This window comes from Tachypleus tridentatus, chromosome 10 (assembly GCF_004210375.1).
Source record: "Tachypleus tridentatus isolate NWPU-2018 chromosome 10, ASM421037v1, whole genome shotgun sequence".
In the NCBI taxonomy this organism is placed as follows: domain Eukaryota; kingdom Metazoa; phylum Arthropoda; class Merostomata; order Xiphosura; family Limulidae; genus Tachypleus; species Tachypleus tridentatus.
In genome coordinates, this window is record NC_134834.1 from 89,167,329 (window position 1) to 89,175,717 (window position 8,389).

The following is an 8,389-nucleotide window of genomic DNA, read 5'->3' on the forward strand; positions in this document are numbered from 1 at the left end:
TACTATTCTATACCTCTGTCAAAATTAATAACTAAAAGCAATGTAGTTTAGTTCCAGTAAAGATACCTTTAACGCTACAAAAGATTAAAAATATCACAAGTGCGTGAATAAATATCCACATCTCCATATAAGCAATAGTTTTATTCTATATTGTTTGTAATTAAGCACAAAGCCATACAATGAGCTATTTGTACCCTGTCCACCACGGATATCGAAACCCGGATTCTAGTTTTGTAAGACTGCATATATGCTGCTGTACTACTGGGCGTCTTCTTTTTTCTCATTTTCTGATATATTTTACAAGGAAACCAAGTGTATATATATATATATGTGTGTATACTTATTAATTGTAGAAAAAATCTGATTTACGATGAAGTATGATTCAAATATCTAATCAATAATAAACACAATTTTTTAAACAGATGTTAAGTGCGAGTTATTGGGCACATAAAGGTCCGGCATAGTCAGGTGAGTTAAGGCGTTCGACTGGTAATCTGAGGGTCGCGAGTTTGAATCCCCGTCGCACCAAACATTCTCGCCCTTTCAGCCATGGGGCGTTATAATGTGACGATCAATCCCACTATTCGTTGGTAAAAAAGTAGCCCAACAGTTGCCCGTGGGTGTTGATGACTAGCTACCTTCCCTCTAGTCTTACACTGCTAAATTAGGGACGGCTAGCGCAGATAGCCCTCATGTAGCTTTGTGCGGGTCCGGCATGGCCAAGCGCGCAAGACATGCGACACGTAATCCGAGGGTCGCGGGTTCGCGCTAAACATGCTCGCCCTCCCAGCCGTGGGGATGTATAATGTGACGGTCAATCCCACTATTCGTTGGTAAAAGAGTAGCCCAAGAGTTGGCGGTGGGTGGTGATAACTAGCTGCCTTCCCTCTAGTCTTACACTGCTAAATTAGGGACGGCTAGCACAGATGGCCCTCGAGTCGCTTTGTGCGAAATTCCAAACAAACAAACAAAGCTTTGTGCGAAATTCAAAAAACAAAACAAACGAACGATAAATCTTTCACTAATAAATTAAAAATACTGTTTAAATTTTAAAAGAATTAATTCACCCAAGAATGGAAATTTGTTTAGAATAGAACACTTGTAAAAAAAAAAACCAATCTATCTCCAGTAAAACCGTGAATGTTCTTATCAGTGTTAGTTCCACACCATATTTCACCAGAAATATGAAGGTATTTTACCAAAACTTTTTTGTATTACTATGTAATAAACTTAAAATAGAAACACGATTGAAGCTTTTATTCTTCTTAGTGGTATATTACTGAAGTTTTTATTCTGGTTAATGATATATCTCTCCCAACATTGTAAGTCCAAAGACAAAACGCTAAAACCGGGTTTCGATACCCGTTGTAGGCAAAGCATAAATAGCTCATTGTGTACCTCTTTCCTTAATAACAAAACAAACAAACAGTGGTATATTACTGAAGATTTTGTTCTGGACAGTGGAACTTTGCTAAAGTTTTTGTTTTGCAAGTGATATATTACTGAAGTTTTTACCCCTTTTGTACTCATATATCATGCCTCTTAATATTCGGAATAAAAGAGACTGGATTGTCTTTCTCAACGGAAGATACTTACGCCAGTTATGGTTGTTAACAATAAACTATAGTTTTCCATGCATATTTCCTGTTAAGCACAAAGTTACACAAGGGAATATATGTAATGTATCAAACACTGGTATCGAAAACCGATTTTTCGCGTTATAAATTATCAGACTTGCCGTCAAGCCATTGAGTGGAAGGGTAGCACTTTATAATAAACAAATTAGTTGGCTAATGAAAAATAACAGACTTTGTGTTACTGTGCCCTAATTCAAATGTCACATTAGTTGATAAAAAAATCGTGATTTTACTTAGAAATTTGATGAAGAAAGATAAATGTTTATGTACCAGACGTCCTGGTAACCGAAACTGCCCCAGTTTTGAATCTGTTGCCCCTCAGTCCTGAGAGAAACAAAAAAACTCGTAAAACTAATATAAACTCTTCAAAAAAAGAAACGCAAAAGGCAAATTTGAGACAAATTGTTAACAAGTTTATTCCGGGTAGTTCTGTATGACATCTGTGAAACTTTGCGCATTCACTGCTGAACATCCAAAGTCTGCAAAGGCAACGTCCACGCTCACTAGTTGAAGTTTAACGTCACTCAACGTCAATAACGAGTATGCCCCCCGTGAGCATCAATAACTGCTTGGCATCTTCTGTCCATGGAAGCGATGAGATGACGAATCACATCCTGTGAAATGGCTGTCCACTCAGCCTGCAAAGCTGCTGCAAGCTGAGGTAGAGTCTGCGGTTGAGGTTGTCGCCGTCGCAGACGTCGGTCCAACTCGTCCCAAAGATGTTCGATAGGGTTTAAATCTGGTGATCTGGAGGACCAGGTAAGAACGTTGATGTTGTGGTGTCTCAAGAAGACAGTGGTGAGTCGGGCTGTGTGAGGACGGGCGTTGTCATATTGAAAAACGTCGTTGACGTTCACCATGATGGGTTGCACATGGGGCCTAAGAATCTCGTCGACGGTTGCGTACGGTCTGATCGGAAATCCTACGCAGCCTTTGTGTGGTTGAAGCAGTAGACGTCGAAGTGGTGGTCCTATCCCGAATGTGACGTAACCGGATGTAGCGATCTTGTGCGGGCGTGGTCATACGAGGTCTGCCAGATCGTGGACGGTCACGAGTTGATCCATGTTGTTGGTGACGATTCCATAGCCTTGAGATGGTGCTTGGGTGGACGTTCACAGCTCTGGCAACATCTGATCGAGATTCGCCTGCTTCCAATCGACCAATGGCGTTGTTCGTTGTGCTTCAGTCAGTCTTGGCGTAACTGTATTGCGTGTCGGTGGCTTAACACTGAGCTATGGAAACCGAGAACCCGTTACTTTTATAGGGATTTTGCACATGTTGAACTTGCAGAACATGCAGATCTCTCAAACAAATTTATTGGACACGAATGCGTTTTAGCGAAAAATCCGTTGTTTTCTACCGTTTTCAAAGTGCACAACTTTTATTGTCATTTTGGTCTGACAATCAGGGCCTTAACACGTGTAACATCACATACTCTGAGCTTGTAACGTTATTACATATATTTCTCTTTAAAATAAAAAAATATCCCTTTTGCGTTTCTTTTTTTGAAGAGTATATTAAGATTTTTTCTTTCTTCTTTATAGAAATTCGAAAGAAGTTTTGGTCCAGATAGGTTCAGGTTCAGAGTTAATTCTTCCTCCCTCTCAAAAATGATTTTGCTTGCACTGTTACTGAATCCTAGATGGTAAGGATAACCTTTCTTACTCTGTTGCATTACTTCACAGTTTTAACTGGCATAACCTTTCTTGTGCTATGTCCAGTTAACGGGCTAATATTAACTCATATATTTCTACTAGCTTCACTTATCGTATGTGCTGACTTATAAGAAGACATTTTAAGTTCACTAAAATCCCTCTAAATTTTATACACCAGGTATAAAATGTGAACCTTTAACCCTGTGGTGTACGGTAACTTTATATTGGTGGATCTGATACAAACGAATAGTGGGGCTGATTTCCAATGTATTGGTGATGGAGTAAAATAAAAAAGACAAGCCAGATCTTCCCTGAAGAGGCAAGAGAATATTATATTATATTCGATCAAATCTGACCTTGCATTTAGGATCAGTTATGCCATAGTGGAAATTTTATAACATTACTGTTCGTTGAACAATGAACAAAATTATCTTTGGTAATAACGTAACTTTTTGGGGAGTTATTAGGATCAAGATAAAAATTTCCCGACAATAAAATCATGTTTCATTTCATCATTTTATACGTCAGTGTCGTAAACAAATCACAGTTCTTGAAATTCGGGGAAATATTGCTCATGATTCAAAGAATCTCCCAAAACTTACAACATTACCACATCTTTTAATAATAAAATGTAGTATTACTATTCAACACACCAATCATTCACTAACTAGTTAGGCATCCTAACTAGTTGAAATCAGACGTAACTGATGCACTTCTGACGTCTGATGATGAATAGAATTTGAATTGTGCAGGATTTTAATAATTCGAAATCATTTTAACCGAAATCGCCGATAAAATAACCCGGCATGGTCAGGTGGTTAGAGCACTCGACTCGTAATCTCAGGGTCGCGAGTTCGAATCCCCATCACACCAAACATGCTCATTCTTTCAGTCATGGGGGCGTTATAATGTGACGGTCAATTCCACTATTCGTTGGTAAAAGAGTAGGTAGCCCAAAAATTGGCGGTGTGTGGTGATGACTAGCTGCCTTCCCTCTAATTTAGGGACGACTAGCGTAGACAGCACTTGAGTAGCTTTGCGCGAAATTCAAAAAACAAACATCATAATTCTTTGACAACCACGTAATAACAGATTTAATACACCTATAAAAAATTTGAATATTTATGAATACGGTTATGAGTCCACTCAAACAGGTAATTAATTCACGAACAAAAATTACCTAATTATCATATCAGCTAAGAAATATTCCTAATCATATACAATTTTCCTTTGTTTTGCTTTTATATGCATCTCTGGGCATCACTTCAATGATGAAAATACTTTGACAGTCACTTTCAATAATGTCATGTCTTTACTTAGCTTTGCTTTCACATTCATTTGTACCAGTATCAAGTTTTTACTGACCTTTACAAAATACTTCGAAAATTGCCACATTATTCTTGTGAATTATCTAAGTTATTTCTTATTACTTTGTTAATAAAACTTACTAAGAACAATATTCTAACGTCAGCCTCATGTAATGTTCACTTAAATCCCTTACTTATAGACATTTTAAAAACGATGCCTCTAGTCTTTCATGTTCCCGATTTTGTGATCAAATCTGGGGCTGTACTTTGGCTGATGTCCGTTTAGAAGCTTCGTTCTGAACTTCAACTGGTACAAGATTTTCCACATGCTATAGTTTCATGGTGACCCTAACATTTAGCAGTTAATAGCAAACTCGGCAATAATAAATATCACCAGAAAGTAACAGAGTGTACTCTGAAAACCTTCACCACTTCTGTAAGAAAATTAAAAATAATTTCGATGGCTTGGAGGGGGATACTCCATCAAAAACAAGTTTGTTGCAGTTTATGTATTAAACCTACTCACCTCATGTATAACATATATACTTTCATTTATTTTTGAAGAATTCAAATATCTTAACGACTGGCGATATGAAATTGCAAGACACCGAAAACTAACGAAGTCTAACGTAACATAACATGCAAAATGTTCTTGGTGAAAACGAACGTGATGTTATCAAAATATTTTCAATGGTAATCCGTTATTGGCTGTAAATTGTTATAACGAGCACTATTAAGAGTAAACTGTGTTTAGTTTTGAGGACGACGACTTAGAGAAAATCAGAACATGGTAATTAAATTATATTACTTGAAACGTGCCAATATAGGTTAGACTGCTACAGGATCTGGCCGTGTCTGGATTGTCCTACAAACAACATAATAGTGCACGTATTAAGTTGTCTTGCAATAATTTTGTTTGCTTCGAATAACCGAAAATGACTTATGTCGAACACTGATCTTTAAAATTATTCGAACCTTTTTTTCCGTTATTTTCGTTAACGTGCTACAATCGTAGTCCTAACATTTTATTTTACTTAAGATATCAATACATTGAAGGTTACTCGGAGTTTCTAAGAACAATGTTGTAGTTCCCGTGTTTAGTTTTGGAACTACTTTGTTTATCGATCATGTTTAATTTTTGATTATATAATTATAAATTATTGGCCTAAACCACAACTGCCATTGTTACGAGCTTCTACGAAAGACGTCCCTTCACTGTTCAAGGAGGTCGATTTTTGAAACCAAGTTTACTTAAAGTAAAGACACAAAACTTCGGCTTGGGAAACTTTGTTAATTTTAAACCCTTGTTTATTATCCATTTAAAGGCAGTTTAAGTTATATCCAACTTAATTTAATGGCAATTTATTTTTATTAATATTTAGAAAAAGAGTAGATTGATTGTATGGGATAGTTGTTCAAAGTTACTCAAAGGCTATCTGAACTAGACATACCTAGACATAGAACAGCAATCAATGTCAACTCTTTGACTACTCTAATTTAATAATGAAATCTGACTGTCGCTCTTATAACACACTCACAGATGGTTTCAATTTTGCAACTAAAATATCTGCTGTTTTATTAGCACCCATTAATCTTTTGCTTTGTCCAGCGTATCCCAAACTTTCTTGGTTCACGGCACCCTTAGTGTCTCAGCAATTTTTTCACGGCACCCCTAGGGAAAAAGGAAAAACCTAACAGTTCTGTTTATTAAATAGTTAGATCCAAACAACTTAATACTTAATAAGTATTTATGTCCTAACAACTTAGTAACCGTTTGAAAAAATATACACATAAATTGAAAGTAAAAACAATATTTTTATTTCATTTTTAAATAGCTACAATTACTAATGGGATGTGTGTGCCTGTTGGGCACTGCACAGCTTCTCTAACCTTGAAATCAGATTGGACACTGCCATCCTCATTTCCTGTTCCATATTGATTTTCCTGCAGTTCTTGCTTTTTAGTCACAGCAGTCGCTGAAAACCAAACTTCGCAGAGATATGACGTCGCAAATGGAATTAGAATTCGCTGAGCTTTAGCACTTAGCAGCTGATATTCACCTTTTACTGATATCGAAAACTCAGTTACTTCCATGCTGCCAAATTTTGATTTTAAAGTCTTGTTACAAAACAGTTCAATAAGATTTTCTTCTACAGAAGTAAATTCAGATGGGGCCTTAGCCTTGAATGGGTCTTCGATCCATGCAAACTTTTCCACATCTTCTGGAAAGTAATTTTCAAACCAGTCAATGAGCCGTGTTAGGTGCTCCTCAAAAACAGATTTTAGTTCGTGGGTCAATTCAACTTAACTGGATGTAACACGCTGCTGTAACATGTGGAAACAGTCTTTGCCACCATCTTCATTCAGTTTTCTTCTCCGTAGTAGTAACTTTTTTCTGAAGGCTGAAACCTTCTCTTCGAGTTTCAGAATGTACGTGTTGCTTCCCTGCAGAGAGAGATTCAACACATTCAGTTTTCTAAAGAGATCACATAGATATGCGAATACTGACAAAAAATCAGTATCCAAGAAGTTTTTAGCAGATTCGTGTTCCTCTTCTTCAATATGAGAGTAAAGTTCCTGCCATAATTCAAACACACGGGAAAGTACATTCCCACGGGAGAGCCATCGCGAGCTACAGTGGTACAACAATGATGTGTGTTCAGATCCCATAACCTCACACAGTTTTTTAAAAAACTTTGCGTTATGTGGCTGAGCTTTCATAAAGTTTACCACTTGCAACAAACTTTCCAGGACTAGGTTCAGTGGAGGACTCAGGTGCTTTGATGCAAGGGCTTCCCTGTGGATTATGAAGTGAGTCCACAGTGCATCAAGAGCTTTGCTTCGTGTCAGTGCCTACAATCCTCCATAACAACCGTACATAAAGGGATCACCATCTGTACAGGCACCAATGCACTTAGTCCAGTCTAAGTTGTTTTCACACACAAGAGTGTCAAGGATCTCAAACAAGTCTGAGCCTTTGTACATGCAGTGATACTTTTACAAAAGAGAAGATCTTCCACGTTTCTGTCACCATCCATGAACCATGTGTAGTAAATCAAATGAGCATCGCTGTTAATATCCATCACCTCATCTAGCTGTAACCTGAATTCCTTCTCTTTAATTTTTTTCAATTAGCTGATCGTTGAGGTCTTCCACCATGCATTGGATTTTACAACTGATAGTACTGTTAGATAAAGGCACCTTTGAAAGCAGTCTTCCTGCTCATTCCTCAACCATAGTGTTCACCATATCCACTGCAGCCAGTAAAATCAGTTCTTCTGCGATGGTGTGAGGCTTTTTTTACATTTCGCAACTCTACATGCCACCTTGTAGGATGTTAGCAAAGCATTGCTTGGTATTGATGCTTGTTTTAAAATTGTACCTTTTTGTTCTTTCAACTATTTTGACTTTCTGGTAAAATAATCACGCGATTTACTAGAGCCATATTAGGATGACTAGTCTCAAAAGTAGAGTTTAAGTTTAATAGGAAGCATGCACTCTGGAACCAAAACTTTTAGACATAATACACACTGTGGACACTTCATGATTAGCATCTATCAAAGTAAAACCAAAATGTAGATAACTATTGTCATATTTCCGTTTCTTCACAACTTTTCCACTGGTCTGTGTTTGTCATTCTTTTTTTCACTCCCACATTTATTAATGTTAAAAACTCTTTCTATTTTCATATACAATGATTAAAAATCAACAAAACAGTTCACTGAACTTCATTAGACCTTGCAGTCACTTGATCACAACACCCTTCAGTTATTTCGATTATTGACGGACT